The sequence below is a fragment of the Aotus nancymaae genome, unplaced genomic scaffold, assembly GCF_030222135.1.
Source record: "Aotus nancymaae isolate 86718 unplaced genomic scaffold, 86718_ANA_hifiasm-v0.15.2.pri h1tg000064l_1, whole genome shotgun sequence".
Taxonomy (NCBI): domain Eukaryota; kingdom Metazoa; phylum Chordata; class Mammalia; order Primates; family Aotidae; genus Aotus; species Aotus nancymaae.
In genome coordinates, this window is record NW_026988479.1 from 351587 (window position 1) to 369118 (window position 17532).

At 40.5% G+C, this 17532-nt stretch overlaps 1 long non-coding RNA gene across 1 annotated transcript; it reads left to right on the forward strand.

Moving 5' to 3' along the window:
- Window positions 1-347: 347 nt before the first annotated feature.
- On the forward strand, window positions 348-9779 carry LOC105716255 (uncharacterized). Its single transcript, XR_001107240.2, has 4 exons — window positions 348-415; window positions 2435-2685; window positions 6432-6645; window positions 9684-9779. It is a non-coding gene; the product is annotated as an uncharacterized LOC105716255 (long non-coding RNA).
- Window positions 9780-17532: the final 7753 nt, after the last annotated feature.

Sequence of the window (17532 nt, forward strand, 5' to 3'; positions counted from 1 at the left end):
GCATGAGGCACCATGCCCAGTCAAGGTAGGACCTTTAAGAGGTGAATAGGCCATGAGGGCTCCATTCTCATGGGTGGGATTGGTGCTGTTATAAAAGGGTGTGTTTGGACTCCTCTTGTTCTCTCTCTCTTTGCTCTTCTGTCATGTGGTGATACAGTAAGAAGTCCAGATGCTGGCACCTCGATCTTGGACTTCCTAGCCTCCAGAATTCTGAGCCAATAAACTTCTGTTTTTTTTTCCCCCCCACCCAGGCTGGAGTGCAATGGCACAATCTCGGCTCACTGCAACCTCTGCCTCCCGGGTTCAAGCAATTCTCCTGCCTCAGCCTCCAGAGTAGCTGGGATTGGAATGATTTATATTAGGCTAAATACCTTTAAAGCTTCAGCTGACCCACAACACCTGTGAATAGAAAAAGGTACCATCATGGATGTTTGTAATGATGACATGAATATTTTAAAGATAGTTAATATGGTTTTATGTATTAAGTAGTATTATCATTATCCCATATTTAAAAATGAGGGATTAAATTATATTTAATTTAAGAAAAGGGAGACCTATGTCGTACAATTTTTAAAAATATTTGAAAAAATCTTGGTAGATGAAAGAGAAAACTCTCAGTTACTTGGAAAAATCCCACTATGTGGATCAGTGAATCCCTAAGTGATCATCAACAAAAGAAGTGTTACTTTTCCTAGATGTAACCTTATGCTTAATTACAGGAAGAAATATTCGTAGAAATACAACGTCCACAGATAGTTTTATTTCACAAAGCACAGATGATAGTATGAGTTTCTGTTATCTTTTCCTTGCAATTTAAATTATTTTGAATAAGTGCTTTTAAAACTAGTTATATTGAAAGTAAGCCCATTCTTTAACATTCCATAAATAAATACAATATTTAAAAATGGATTTCTCTTTTTTTGAGACGGAGTCTTGCTCTGTCGCCAGGCTAGAGTGCAGTGGTGCAATCTCGGCTCACTGCAACCTCCGCCTCCTGAGTTCAAGCGATTCTTCCGCCTCAGCCTCCCGAATAGCTGGGACCACAGGCGCGTGCCACCACACCTGGCTAATTTTTGTATTTTTAGTAGAGATGGGGTTTCACCGTGTTGGCCAGGGTGGTCTTGATCTCTTGACCTCGTGATCTGCTTACCTCTGCCTCCCAAAGTGCTGGGATTACAGGCGTGAGCCACTGCGCCCGGCCTAAAAATGGATTTCTACCAGAAAATTAATGGTATTATCTACTACTTTGCAAAGGAGTGCGTGTGTGTGTGTGTGTGTGTGTGTGTGTGTGTGTGTGTAGAAATATATATATAAATTATTGTACCTTAAAACTAAACAGGCTGAGCGTGGTGGCTCATGTCTGTAATCTGAGTACTTTGAGAGGCCAAGGCGGGAGGATTATTTGAGCACAGAAGTTCCGGGCTGCAGTTAGCTATGATTGCACCACTGCAATGAAGCCTCGGTAACAGAGAGAGACCCTGTGTCTAAAACTGACTAACTAACTAACTAAAACATTTAGTGTTCAGGCTTTTCAGTCACCTGTTGTATTAAAGTGCTTTGTTATTATTCATATTATTTATGATCTTAATTCACCTAAAAATTTCTCTCTTAATTTATCAGAGAAATAATTCATCCAATAACGTGAGTGAACAGAACTAATCTGGTAGATATAGGCACACACACAGACACAGATCCAAACACACACACACACACACACACACACACACACACACACACGCACCCTGTGACACCATCCGAAACCTATAGCAACTATGATGTCAGCCCAGAAGGAGCAACGAATGAGGAACACAAATACAAAAATGTTCTTTTGAAGAAATATTTCTTTTGCTCCCATCTTTTCTTTTTTAAAAAAATCACTCTTCCCTGTAAAAAATGCAATCAAACGAGGTATCCTTGAAAAACTCAAGCCTCAGTACACTCTGTATGCAGGAACTAAATCAGAACACTTGAAAAAGGCTAGATGTGCTATGATTTAATGCAATTGGAAAAAGAATGACTTTTTTCTCCACTTTTTGATGGAGAATTTTGTGAAAGAGTGTGCTGGCAAGAACAAGTTCCTCTAAGTGACATTTCATTTCTTAGCAGCTAGATAGATTAATGCTTGCTTCTTGCAGCTCATGCATTACTAGCCCTAGTACTCCCGAAATGAAAAATCATGTACTCAATTCATTCTTTATTGCATAAATGTTATACAAAGAGAATGGAAATTTGCATTTGGGTGTTCACTCCTGTTAAAATATTGCAGTCTTGATAACAGGTTGAGAAATACTACAGTGTCACTGCCCTATCATATTTGGCCTCTATAAAATAGCTTAATGGATTATATGTAGAAGGTGAGGAGAAATGAAAGAGTAGAATTATGTTAAATTGCATGGCTTCCAAATAGATTACAAAAACTTTATCCCCTTTTCAGGGCATGATGAAAGAGACCCACCTGTAAATCTACTTAATAGCCTGATCACAGGGAACTAGAGCCGTCTTCAAATTATCAGCAACAGCACTCAGCCAAGGGGCCACTGAGGTGCAAAATTCAAAAGAAAGGCAAAGTCTAAAGAAATATACAGTGAAGAATTCAGAGATCACTGAACAGAATACTTGAAAGCAGATCTAAGAGTCACATCTGATCTCTTCTCGTCCAGACGAGAGAAAGCAATTTTCAGCCAAGTAAGTCAAAGAAGCCAACTTGGATTTTCATTTGTGGAAGTGAACAATTTCTGCCTAAGTTTTCCTGACCCATGAGATTTAGGCCTAACTTCTAGGCTTAGTACTTTGATTAAGCTGAAGCTTTTGTTCTTCAGATACATATTTTTTACCTTCATTAGAACACGAGGGCCAGAGTTGGGCTGGTGGAGAAATGGGAGAGGGCTGGGTTGGAGAGAAGGTGGGGAGAAGGTATTAAACTGCCCCTGCCTTTTTGCAATTGTGGAAGTTCCTTTAGTGAGGTTACCTACAAGAAATCTTAAATACTTTGTAGAAACGTGGTTTGAGAAATTAAATGAAATTAAAATAGTTATGGCTGGTAGACTACATGAGACAGACTATAAAATTGTATAGTTAGGACTATATTTGGAACATGAAATAAGTTCTGGGAAAGTGTAGATATTTCCAACTTATGGGTCAACACAGCAGTCTTGATTTGTGAGTCATTTCTTTAACATATTTGATCCGATCGAGGTTTTATCCTGTGATAAATTTTTGACTAAAAATTTCACATTCCTGCCCAGCCACACGAAAGTTTGGAAAACAGAACCTCTCTGTTTCCCGCAATCTTCATCTGCAACCTCTTCTTTCTTTTTCTTTTTGAGATGGAGTCTTGCTCTGTCGCCCAGGCTGGAGTGCAGTGGCGCGATCTCAGCTCACTGCAAACTTCGCCTGCTGGGTTCAAGCAATTCCCTTGTCTCAGCCTCCCAAGTAGCTGGGATTACAGATGTGTGCCACCAAACCTGGCTAATTTTTGTATTTTTAGTAGAGATGGGGTTTCACCATGTTGGGCAGGCTGTTCTCAAACTCCTGACCTTGTGATCCACCCACCTCGGCCTCCCAAAGTGCTGGGATTACAAGCGTGAGCCATTGCGCCCAACTGGCAACCTCTTCTTTCTACAAACACTCTGGCCTCCAATGTGTCTCCACATTGAGTTGAGCACTGGAGAATCAACGAGGGCTGGATTGAACATAGAAAACAAGACAAAAGCTTTAATTTCTGCTGTTTGTGGCCTCATATTGCTGCTCTGGAACCTCTCTGAGTTAGACTAAATATGACACTAAGAAGAAGGCTTTGTTTGTGGTGATAAGAGAAAGGGAAACACTTGAGGGTTTAATTGAAAGTAATTACGGCATTGGCCCATTGCCAATGGAAAATTTTCAGAAAGCCCATCTTTTGCCAGGAAGTAAACTCCCAAATACTTGAGGAAGGAAAATGTTTTTTGAAAAAAAGCTCCGAAACCAGGTAATTGTTTTTAGCAGTTTCCCTCCTATGGGTAAGATCTTTGTATTTTCCAAAACTTTCCTAAAATACAATGTAGAGCAATAATAAAATACAAGAAAATGTAATACAACTAAAACTTCAGTCTTTTTTTTTTCTTTTTTTTTTGAGACAGAGTTTTGCTCTTGTTGCCAGGCTGAAGTGCAATGGCATGATCTCGGCTCACCACAACCTCTGCCTCCCGGGTTCAAGCAATTCTCCTGTCTCAGCTTCCTGAATAGCTGGGATTACAGGCATGTGCCACCATGCCTGGCTAATTTTGTATTTTTAATAGAGACAGGGTTTCTTCATGTTGGTCAGGCTGGTCTCGAACTCCCAACCTCAGGTGATTCTCCCCGTCCCCGCCTCGGCCTCCCAAAGTGCTGGGATTACAGGTGTGAGCCACCGTGACCAGCCCAGTCTTTTTCTTAGAGAAGTTATACCTATTTACATAGTTCCATAGGCCTCTGCCCAGAAGAAAATCATGGTAATGTGGCAGAAGCCCGAAGGAAATGAAACATCCTCTGTAACTCCATTCTGTTCTATTTCTGTTGGCTTAACCAGAAATTCAGGTAGTCACACAGAGAAACTGAATACCCTTCTTACGGATGTATGAGTGTTCAAGCTCTCAGAATCAGCAAGGGAGTAGTAAAACAAAGTTAGGATGTGTAGAGTTACAATGTGTTAGTCAAAGGAGCAAGGGGAAACTTAAGTGAGTTTGAAAACTATTTGTTAAAAAAATGTAAAAGCCTTTTGCCTGTCTGGGAGATAAATTTGCTCAAAGGCAAGTTAATTTCTAATGACTATTCTTAAATAAATTGTTTGAAAGAATTTGAATGTTTAGAGACCAATGGTTTGATCAGGTAGGCCCAGTGGGTTTGTTGTTATTATTGTTACTTGTGATTGTGTTGCTGTTTTTGCTTTTGAATGACTTCAGGTACATTATGTATTTTTATGTTGGCCATAGGCCCAGCTGTTGCCCGTTATTTTATACATAATCAAATTCAGTATATTTATCTTTGTAAATCTTCAGTTAGCAATTTTAGAGGAAGCCTGTTGTTGTCAGGTAATAATAACAAAAGCCATCTTTTTATAAGTGCCTACAGTTTGTTAGCACTTAATCACCATTAATCTTAACAGCAATCCCATAGGTAGTTATTATTATCCCACTTAAAAAGATGTGGAGTCCACAAAGTAGTTATGCTGGGATTTGAACCCATGTAAGTCAGGCTGTAACACCTATCCTCTTTCCATTAAGCCTCAACTTCCTTTTGATTCAGGAATCACAGAAATAACATTATATACCAACTTTGAATATATGCCTCTTCAAACAATGTACAGGATAAGAATATATGCCTCTTCAAACAATGTACAGGATAAATGACATCTGTACCTTGTTAAGTTCCAAGTGCAAGAACCTTGAACCTCAACTAAAATTCATAAGAGAAAGAATGAGGCATTTGTTCTGGAGAAGACCAGCAACTAGAAAAAAAATAGCTTTTTGTCTTTTTCTTTTGGTAATACTACCTGAGGGCCCAAAGTTGTCAACCTTTGTTGTAATTCATTTGGCAGGCCTGTCAAAGATAGCTCAGTCATTTAGTCTAACAAAATATTTTTTAACAGTCAGGGTACATACTTGATTTGGATCCAGGGACAAATGGCTCTCCAAAGGCTTGCTGGCAGGTTGATGACGCGATGCATCAACTGGATGTATCAGGTCTTAATAGTACTGAACCATGGAGCACATTTAAAAAGCTCACATATGTTCTCAAATATCATGGTATATAACAAATTTCATTGCCTTCAACTCAATGATATTTAGAGTATGTGCTACATCAGTCTTTCTGCTCTGGGATTCAGTAATGGTCCAAGGTGGTTGCTTTTTTTTCAAATGTAAAAAGCTTAACTTGAAATATGGGTCATTTATCTTGGGCTTGGTTTGAAATGGCATACATTCGATCATGTGGCACTACATAATACCTTATAATTTAACCGTGAAGGAAGTTACAGCCACACATCATTTTGTCCAGAATCACTGAGAATGGAGATGCTCCACATAAGTACATTTCTTGAATACCTTTCTTTTACTTTGAAACCCTCCAAAATCACAAAACTAACTTTTATTCATTCAGGCTTGATTTAAACAAAATCAGCACCACAATTTAGCTTCCTAATGACTTAAAGTTTTTGTGTAATTAGCTTTTTCATTACTAAAGGCAGGAAAGGAGCACTGAAAACAGTCTTAAGGGTTTGTGTCTGGACCTGCCTTCAATCTTCAGCACTTCAGAGTCAAAAGGTGTTGCTTTTGCCCTGCCTTCTAGTCAGTGATTATGCTTGCTTCTTCTTTTTTGCTTACTCTGATTTTTATCTCAGAAAAAAGATATTAAACTTCTAAATCGAAAATGCCAAAAACCATAAACACCAATCTCATTTACGCTTTCTTCTTTAGTTATGCTTCCTTGTGGAGATGGTTGACTGGAGATGGTTGAAGGTCGGCATGGCTATGTATCGTCATGGCTTCGGCTATGTATCTACATGTATACATGGCTATGTATCTACGATGGCTTCAGCCAATCATAGATGAGCATCCCTTTGCGCCAGAGTGTTTACTTCCGGCTTTTCAAACCTGAAGTTCCTTCTCCTTTGCCCCCCATTCCAAAAAGGTATGTCTACCTCTCAATCTGCAGAGCCTGTGAATATTGCCTTCTCCAGAAAAAAGGTCTTTGCAGATATAATTATGTTTCTTCAGAAGAGGAGCTTATCCTGGATTATCCAAGGAGCTCCTAAATGTAATGACAGGTCTTTATACGAGATGCATAGAGGAGATAGACGTACAGGAGGAAGCCATGTGAAGACAAGCAAAGATGAGTGATCCAGTCACAAGCCAAGGAAGGCTGATAGCCACCAGAAGCTGGAAGTGGTGAGGAACAGAATCTCCCTTACAGCCTCTGCCCACACACTGATTTAGTTTTTTTGTTTTGTTTTTAACCTTTTCTTTCCTTCTTCTGTTTAGAGATTGGGTCTCATTATATTGCCCAGTCTGGTCTCAAACTCCCAGCCTCAAGCGATCCTCCTGCTTTGACCTCCGAAAGTGCTGGGATTACAGGCATGAGCCATAGTGGCTGGCCTTGATTTTGGACTTTTGGCCAAAAAACTGAGAAAATACATTTCTTCCACTTTAAGCCACCTAGTTGGTGCTAGTTTATTACAGCAGCCACAGAAAACTAATACAGGAGTTTGCTGTCTAACTTTTTCAGACTCTGTAGAAGAGCTACATATTGTTGGCTTTGCTTTTTTTTTAACAAGTAAATTGATGTTTTGTTAAATTGTTCTTTGCTCAAGCCCTGTAAACTTTAGACAGATTAAGTGTAACAGAGTTTAATTGAGCAAAGAGCAGTTTATGAATTGTTCAACACATGCCACACCCTCCCCTCACCCACCAGAGGAAGTTCCAAGTGATTCCCCTCCTGCCACGGTGGTCAGAGAGGATTTGGGGACTGAAAAAGGGTAGAGAAAATTGAGGTAGAGAAAATGGAAGTGAGATACAGGAACAGCCAGATCGGTTACAGCTTGGCATTTGCCTTGCTTGAACACTGAAAAGTGGGCTGCTTGCGTGTGGTTAAAGTATGGCTTCTGTGATTGGCTGTGACTCAGGTACTTGTTACAAGAGTAGGATGCAGTCCATTTACACATCCAGCTAGGTTACAGCTCACCGCGGTATGGAGAAACCTTAAAATCTGTAAGGAGGCAGCTTTGGGCTACACTATTTTGTGTTTTGAGCCAGGGTTTTGCTCTGTCACCTGGGCTGGAACGCACTACTTTGGGAACCTGAGGTGGAAGACTCACTTGAGGCCAGGAGTTTGATGCCAGACTGGGCAACAAAGCAAGACCCCATCTCTAAATTTTTAAAAAAAAATAGAGGAAGAAAAGGAAAATGTCATTACTGCTCCATTTTGAAGGATGCTAAGGAAGCAACTCACTGTTTTGAAAATTTGTGAACATGCAGGCATATATCCTGTCTTTCCAAAATGACCTGTACCTCAGAACAAACCAAGAGTTAACAAAGGAATATTTTTCTTTTTCTTTTTTTTTTTAAGACAGGGTCTTGCCCTGTCACTCAGGATGAGAGTGCAGTGGCTCAATCTTGGCTGCAACCTCTGTCTCCTGGGCTCAAGCAATCCTCCCACCTCAGCTTCCCAAGTAGCTGGGACTACAGGTGTGTGCCACCATGCCCAGCTAATTAAAAATTTTTTTTTTAGAGACAGCATTTCACCATGTTTCCTAGGCTGGTCTCAAACTCCTGAACTCAAGCGATCCTCTCTCCTCAGTCTCTCAAAGTGCTGGGATTACAGGCACAAGCCACAGCACCTGGCCTGGGACATTTTTCTTTATCAACACATTTAGTTAAGAAGTGAAGAAGAAATGATAGAACTAGACCATTACTATTTTGCAATTTGTAATACAAAAGTAGGCCTAGGCATTAATGATTAATGACAGTTAATATCACAAAACAGAGAGAGCCAGATACTATGGCCTCCTAATTCAAGTACCTATCATCTAACATGTGTTATTGTAGAAAAAAAAAAAAAAGGAAAAATCTTGAATCTGATTGAACTCCAGATCTAACTACTAACTTCCTTGATTGCATCATAAGAATTAGCGTCTGCTGAGAGCTGTGTAATTAGACTAGGGACAGAGGAGCATGTTAAGCAACACTATGAATATGCAATTAACAAAATGTAGGTTGTGGAAATTCTACAGGTCTAAAGACTTACTTCGTTTACCAAATATATTTCAAGGAGGCGATAAAAAGGGAAAAGCTTTTGGTTAAAAGAGACTAAAGAGACACATCAACTAATTGAATTTTTTTTTTTTTTGAGGCGCAGTCTCGCTCATTCGCTCAGGCTGGAGTGAAATGTCACGATCTTGGCTCACTGCAACCTCCATGACCCCTTCCACATCCCCCACCTTCAAGCGATTCTCCTGCCTTAGCCTTAGCCTCCCGAGTAGCTGGAATTACCGGTGTGTGCCACCATACCCAGCTGATTTTTGTATTTTTAGTAGAGGCAGGGTTTCACCATGTTGGTTAGGCTGGTCTCAAACTCCTGACCTCAGGTGATCCACCCACCTTGGCCTCCCAAAGTTCTGGGATTACAAATGTGAGCCACCGTGCCCGGCCAACTAATTGAATTTTTAACACTGTCAATCTTTATGCAAACTAACTAAAAAAAAAGTGAGACAATCAGGAAAATTTGAATACTGTCTTAGATATTTGATGATATTAAGGAATTAGTGTTAATTTATCTAGGTATGATAATGGAATTGTGGTTATACTTAAAGAAAATGGTATTGATCTTTCAGATATGCATCAGAATATCTTGAGATAAAATACTATGATATCTGAGATTTGCTTGAAATAATTCAGTGGGAAATGATAGAGTGGTGGATGGAAAGTAGGTGTGAATATAAATGAAACAAAATTTACTTGAGGTTATAATTGTTGAAGCTGGGTGATGCATAGATAATAAGTAGTTCATTATGCCGTTTTCTTTACTTTTGAATATATTCACAATTTTTAATAAGAAAAATTATAAATAATTCTCATTTAGAACATGTAAAAACGATGTCTAAAGCAGGATTCCTTGGAAAAAATGACTAACTTCAGATTTGGGGAACTGTACAAAAATTTTTCTCATTCCAGAAACGAAGAAAGTTATTGAGGAATTTTGGGGTCATGTTGCAGGGACTAAGTAGTCTAATTGAAGAGGTTCCCACTAATGAAAATAATGGATCTAGACAGCGATTATCAATGGCAGCTGACAACTCAAAAGGAGAAACAACTAGACATTAAATGCATCATATGGAGGTAAACAATACCACCTAAGAATCATTCTTACAAAAAATGAGTACCTGAAATGATCAAGCTTCTAGCTCTAACTATAGAAAGTACAGGAGGCAGAGGAACATATTCAGTATCATTATAAGGAAGCAATTAGCAAAGTCCAGACTGAGAAACTCTATTGACAAATGACCTAGGCTCTTCGCTTCAAATAAACTCAAGGAGAGAAGTGGTTAAGGAGTGAAGAAAGTTTAAGAGAGAGAGAGTGAAAGCAGAAGAGAAAGAGGAAATCTATAGTTCACAGGAATCTTAAGAAACATTTTAACAATTAAATGTTATGGACATCTTTTGGATTTTATTCAAAAAGTATTTTGAAAAAGTTGACAATTAGGGAAATTTGAACACTAGATATTTGAAAATATTAATTATTGTCAATATTTTAGTATTTAATGTTATTTTGGCTTTTTAAAAACAAAGTAGTTTTAATCTTTCACTAATATACTCTGAAGTATTGATGGATATAATGATATGAACTGGGATTTATTTTACAATAACCCAGAAGTTGAGTTAGAGCATAAATAAGTAAGATTGACCACAGGTTGATAATTGTTGAAACTAGACAATAAGTCATTGAATGGACTATTTGATTCTTTCTCCCTTTGTACATTTGAAAGTCACATTATAAAATGTTAATAACAGCAAAACCCCAAAAGCCAAGGCTCAAAGACATTTAGGGACTTGCCCAGTACTATCTATGTCATTATGAGCAGTTCAGACCTGAAACTGGACTCTTGACTTCCAATCAAATACTCTTTCCCTTATGACAAGCTGTTTTGCAGGGAAGCCAAACTTCTGGGATACCAGATACCTGCCCAAAGCTTGACGAGTCAATGGGTGAACTGGGAAATACACCATGGTGCTATCAGATACTCATACAAGCAGCTCATCAGCAAGCAGCCAAGTGGCAAATTGGGATTGACTAGGAGTGCAGAGCAGCTGTTGACTTTTGAAGTACTGCCCGGAGCTCTTGGCTTTTCCCCATTTGGTCTTTAAGAGAGCTATTTCAAAAACAGGCCAGCCTTCAGAATGCCCAAACATAGTTGAAAGCCTGCTTAGTTTGTACCTAGACTTTTCTTGATTGCATCATGACAGTGTTTTTGCTGAGATTTATGAGGTAAGACCAACATGATGTCTCATGATGCTAGCTAGGGTTACAGGGCCTGGGCATCAGAGATTAGAGGATAGTCAGGTTGGAATTTATTTATTATTATTATTATTTTTTGAAATGGAGTTTCACTTTTGTCACCCAGGCTGGAGTGCAATGGTGTGATCTCAGCTCACTGCAACCTCCGCCTCCTGGTTCAAGCGATTCTCCTGCCTCAGCCTCCCAAGTAGCTGGGATTACAGGTGCCTGCCACCATGCCTGGCTAATTTTTGTATTTTTAGTATAGACAGGGTTTTACCATGTTGGCCAAGGTAGTCTCGAATTCCTGACCTCGGAGGATCTGCTTATTATCCACATTTACTAAGTTGGCTGATTCACTGGACACTAAAACTAAGTAACCTTTGATGTGGGTCTGGCATTGTTGAGACACCTGAGCTGGTGAGAAGGTCTGTGGGCACATGAAGAACTAATGAAGATCATACTGCAATTCAGAAAGGTGACAAAATAGCAGTGGCAGCAGTACCCAACCAGGAAAAGGGCATGCAACTCTTTCAAAGTCAGCAAATACTGAACCAATATTTAAATGCAGCTAGCTAGACAGATGCTCGCTGCCATTAAATAGCATCCTTACTTCTGGATTTTGTTACAGTGTATTTGGAGGTAGAGGATATCTGTGGAGGGCATTTGTGGGAAAGAAAAGCAAGGCCATATTTTTCTATTGTCAGTGCTAATATGAATACTCGTAGCTTTTCAAATCGATATTCAAGTACCACATTTCAGGTGGTTGCTCCTAGTGGACATCTATTGCTTTTCCTGTCCAGTGTCCCATTTGTTTTTCTAACAACATCCCATACTTTCTTTGAAAAACAATCACTTTCCCATCATGTGCAGTGCTGGTAGAATTATTAATCAAATGGGCACCTGAGTCAAGTTTTGGTAATCTTACTTTCTCGCAGAAGTTTGGGTATTGCAGTTGTGATTTACCTCAATACTGGTGTCTTAAAAGAGAGTGGCTATTGATGATCATGCTCTCTAGAGCTCTAAAACTTAGCTACTCAGAAACTTATCTTTTTTTTTTTTTTTTTTTTTGAGACAAGAGTCTCGCTTTGTTGCCAGGCGCCAGGCTGGAGTGCAGTGGCACGATCTTGGCTCACTGCAACCTCTGCCTTCTGGGTTCAAGCAGTTCTTCTGCCTCAGCCTCCCGAGTAGCTGGGATTACAGGTGCGTGCCACCAGGCTCAGCTAATGTTTTTATTTTTAGTAGAGACAGGGTTTCACCATGTTGGCCAGGATGGTCTCGATCTCTTGACCTCATGATCCGCCTGCCTCGGCCTCCCAAAGTGCTGGGATTACAGGCATGAGTCACCGCGCCCGGCCGAGATTCTCTCTTTCCATGCTCGCATGGAGGAAAGGGCACGTGAGATGTGAAGATACAGCGAGAAGGCTGAGGGCATCTTGATTCTGAGCTTCTTACCTCTAGAACTGTGAGGAAATAAATTTCTGTAGCTTTAAGCCATCCAGTTTGTGGTATTTTGTTATGGCAGCCCTAGAAGACTGATACATTCCCTGACGTGTTCTAACAACACAGGCTATCTCCACATGCCCTTAGGCCCCAACACTGTGATTTGTAGGTAAAGTCAATTTAACATTTTTATCATTAACTCCAACCTGACAGAATCTCCGTTCCTTCCCTTTCTCTATTACGTGCCATTCCCCGCACCCTGCGATTCCCGAGTTCTGTTCCAGTGATGCTTCTGGTACTGTGGCAGCAGATCGCCACTGCTGTGTTCACGATGCTTAGCTCAGGAAGGTTCCTGGCCTCACCCAGGAAATAATTCAAGGGTGAGCCAGTGGTATTAAACAGCGACTTTTACTGAAGCGGTAGCAGAGGTACTGCTCCTTGCAGAGCAAGGCTACCCCATAGGCAGTGTGCCCAGAGTAGCAGCTCAGACGTAGTTCCACACTCATATTTATACACAATTTTAATTATATGCAAATTAAGGAGCAGTTTATGCAGAAATTTCTAGGGTAAGAGTGGTAACTTCTGGGCTGCTGGGTTTTTGCCATGGAAAGGAGCTATAACTTCTGGATGTTGCCATGGAAATGGTAAACTGACATGGCACGCTGGTGGGTGTGTCTGATGGGGAAGTGCTTCCTCTCCCACTTGTTTTAGCTAGTCCTCAGCTTGGTCGGGTCCTTGAGCCCCACCTCCTACTTCGTTCTGGCAACGTGAATGGTGGTGCTTACCCGCTCTTAACCTCCCAAACTTTAGGAGTTCTGATCTTGGTGCTTGACAGAGTTCCTTGGCATTGTTTTCCATAGTTTTGAATTTATGGACCTTTATTCTGTCAGTTTGCCTTCCTATTCTCATTTTTTTATTTTACAACCACATAAAGTCTTTTTTTCCCTCAGCTTACACAATCTCTGAGGGTTAAGTCAAAATGTCTCCAACTCCAGCTTCACTCTGTGCTTGGATTCGTGTGCTCCTTTCTTGAGACCTCTTTTTGTATCCGGTCCTCTGTGCAGACTCCTTTCTCATCATGGGTTTTCTTCTGCGGGATTTTATTGTTTTTTTCTGCAATCTAACCTCCATTGTCCTCACATGCACCAGTCAGTATATGTCTTCAACCCAGACTGTGAACAGGGTTCAAGATCTTGCCCTTGAGTTGCTGTGACCTGTGCAAATCAGTGAATATATGCTATAAACTGAACGTTCCCCCCAAATTCATACGTTGCAACCTCATCTCCAGCGTGATGGTATTTGGAGCTGATGCCTTTGAAAGATGACTAGGTCATGAGGTCAGAGCTCTCATGAATGAGATTATTGCCCATATAAAATAGATCCCAGGGAACTCTCTGGCCACTTCCTCCATGCTGGTGAGGAGTCAGCAAGAGAGCTACATGAGGAAGTGAGCCCTTGCCAGATGCTGAAGCTGCCGGCACGTTAGTCTTGGACTTCGTAGCCTCCAGAAGTATGAGAAATGAATTCCTATTGTTTATAAGCCACCTAGTCTGTGGCATTCTGTTACAACAGCCCAAACCAAGGCAATACACTAGTCCCCTTGTCCATAGGTGATATGTTCCCAGACTCCCCAGGGGATGCCTGAAACAGTGGATGGTATATACTAACCCCATATATACTCTGTTTTTTCCTACACATACATAACTATAAGGTTAATTTATAAATTAGGCACTGTAGGAGGTTCACAACAATGCCTGATTATAAAATGGAAGAATTGTAACAATATATTTTAATAAAAGTTATATAAATGTTTCTTATTATATACATAAAGTATCTTATTGTACTGTATTCACCTATTTTTGGACTATGGTTGACTGGATAAATGAGACCACAGGAAACAAAACTGCAGAGAAGGGAGTTTTGAAAGGTAGTTCAAATAGTAGATAGTAGCTGAAGGGTTGCTGAAGTTTTGAAGCTATCACAGCGAAGCCTCGTCTCCAACCAAGTGGTTAGCAGAATCCCTTGCGGCAGTTTTACCAATTGGATTTTTAATGTTTCATTCCATTTTAGCTCAGCTTCTAGGACAGAATCTGTGATATAGAGGTGAATAATATATTCAAATGAACGAGGAAGACAGCACTGTCACAGTCCCGGAGTCCCTGCAAGGGCCCGCTGCCCTCTCATGCCTGCCACCCATGCTGCAGCACCTTGCCCGGACAGCCTGCCCTTCTTCAGCCCTCCCACCCAAACTGCTTTTCATTTCTATGCCTTTGGCAATTGCTTTCCCTCTAATTGTCTCCAGTATCAGGCAGAAATGTTAATATGAGCTCCTATTCTCCTCCCCTGTTCTCTTGGTTTCTTAGAACATTCTAGAGAGTGTCTAGTCATAGTGACAGCCTGTGTCTCTGTGTTCCTTGCTTTTCTTCATCTGATCAAATAATATTGAGGAACAGCATCTTGGTCCCTCTTCAGTTTGTCCAAATACCATGTCCAGGCCAGCATGGCAGCTTCCACCCTGCCTTTGAGGCAGTCAGGTGGGAGGAGGGTCCCTGGAGAAACTCCAACCAGCCTTCGCCCTGAGGTGGAGCCTCCAGAAGTCACACCCTTTGCAGAGGGGGAGTTTGGCCCCACCTCTTCCTGTTAGGACCCTGGGATTCAAAGGGTCAGCTGGAAGCACTCTGGCAGGGGTCTCTGGCCTGGCATAAGATCCCTGTTTTTCCCTCCCCGCCTTTTTTTCCCTTTTCGCCCAATAATACCCTGCTTTACTCACCCTTTAAACCATCTGCGCACCTAAATTTTCATGGCGGTGGGACAGACAAGAACCCCATCTTTAGCTAAACCAAGGAGAAGTCCTGCAACATTTTTGGCATGCAGCGTGGGGGCTGGAGAAGCGGTGAGTGAAATGGGGATTCAAAACCTCTCACTGTTGTTCCTACGTGTTTTCATCCTCAGACTTCTGAGTGTGGGAGAAACATGCCCCAAACACCGTTGCTCCTGGGGGTCAGGGGAAAGGCCCTTTCCTTCCTTTTTGGGGACCGACAGGCGAGTTGGGGGCTCCTTGCTTCCCTGTCCTGTCCCTGCCGGGGCTAGGACGCGTGACCCAAGAGTCCTGCACTCGTGGCAGCTGCAGCCTTCCCCTGTCCCAGTCAAGGGGTTTACTCCGTGGTAAGGTAATTGAGCTAATCTCCCTGGTGGAGGAACCACTTGCCTAAGAAGACGTTCTTCCCCTGGCGTTTTTAAGCTGGTTTTTTCCTTTCTTTCCTCTTCTCCACCGCCACAGCAGTTCACCTTTAATTTTTGTTTTCCTTTTTGAAGATGTTTTTACTAGGCCAGGACCCTTAACTACCACTGTTGATATTTTCTGCAAAGGTTTAGTTGTGAAATCAAGCCTCCATCTTGTTTTACATCCTGGGGTCATGACAAAACTGCTTGGCAAGTCTTTAGAGAGTGATCATGCCTTCGGGAATAAATTTCTTTCTGGTTTGATACCTGCATGTTCTCCTAGTCCTGTCTCAGGAAGAACCCCATCCAGGGATGGGGTTTTCTCCTGCCTGTTCATGTAGTTATATATGTGTGTATATATATGATATCTGGTAAAAAAACAAAACAAAACACTTAATTACTTTGGTCTGAAGAAGGACAAGTGCTTGGATTTAATAGTTTTTAATGGAAAATGAAAAGCTGTGGTACTTTTCAGTTCTCGTGACTTTAATCTTTGAGAAATAAAACTACTCCCCCTCACCTCGTCCTTGCTTGTGAATCTTTGAGGGAAAAAAAAAAAAAAAAAAAAAGAAATAAAACTAGCCCTAAAGACTATTGCTAAAATGCAGATCAGATGCAAGGTTTGCCAAGTGTTTTGAGGTTGCAAACTGCTATTTGGGTTTTGAGACCTATTTGAGACCTATTTGATGATTGGTAGGGCCTGGGAACAATGGAACTAACCACGCCCTTAAGTGAGAAGAAAAACCTTGGTTGCAGTTAACACACAATTGAAGCAACTTACAAAGTTTTACCTTAAAGTTAAAAATTGCTAGAAGTTACCATTATAACAAATAATTGAGACTACCGATAATAGATTTACATGCAAGGTGTGTAAGAAAAGTGTGTTTTTTAGTAAAAGGTTATAAGAAGGCATGGAAATGCAAACTTTTGCCTAGGGTTAAAGGATTGTTTTGAGTTAAATTAGGAAAAAGCTGAAGGTCCAATGAAGTGGTGGAAGAATTGTGGAAATTCATCTTGCAGAAGAGGTTCTCTGTGTGAACATATTAGCTAAATTCAAAGGGGTTGTAAAAGGTTTTTCCTTCTTTGAATTTCTAAATCATTGTGGCAAAATAAATACCTTATGATAATCTGGAACCCTACTTCATAATACCAAGTGTTTTAAACCTTGAACATTTAACAGCCTTCCCAAAATCAAACTTTAATTTCAAAATTGTCTTTTGAATACTTCAGAGGGCTCTTGAAGTGCCCAGAAAAGAGAGGTAAATGGGATTATTTTGACAGGTACATGGGATTGCCAAAATGATGTTCAATCTTTAGGTTATATTTTTGGTAAATAATGCTAATACATATTCCAAAATTGTATGGGATTTCTAGAATTCTAATGTCTGAGTATATGCTATCATAATTAAGGTTATTTTGTTAAGTTATTGTAAACCACAGAGATAACCAAACTTCTTTGTCAATCGTGTTTTTAACTGTGACTACCCTGGACGTTTTGCTATTCACAGACAATTGTCTTATTTTAATCCTTTTCAAAAGATGGTTTATAATGAGCTGTAGAATTTTAATAGGTGCTCTCAAATACAGGCTTCTGATAACTTGAGGGATTGTAAGACTAGAATAAAAGAAAATGTACAGGACTTATAAAGAGCTGAAATGTTCACGAATATCAAGCAAAACAAGAGTTAACTAAAACTTAGAAAGCTGAAGCAACCTTTTTGGTTTTTTTTGTTTCTTTTTTTTGAGACCGAGTTTCGCTCTTGTTACCCAGCCAGGCTGGATGCAATGGCGCAATCTCGGCTCACTGCAACCTCCGCCTCCTGGGTTCAGGCAATTCTCCTGCCTCAGCCTCCTGAGTAGCTG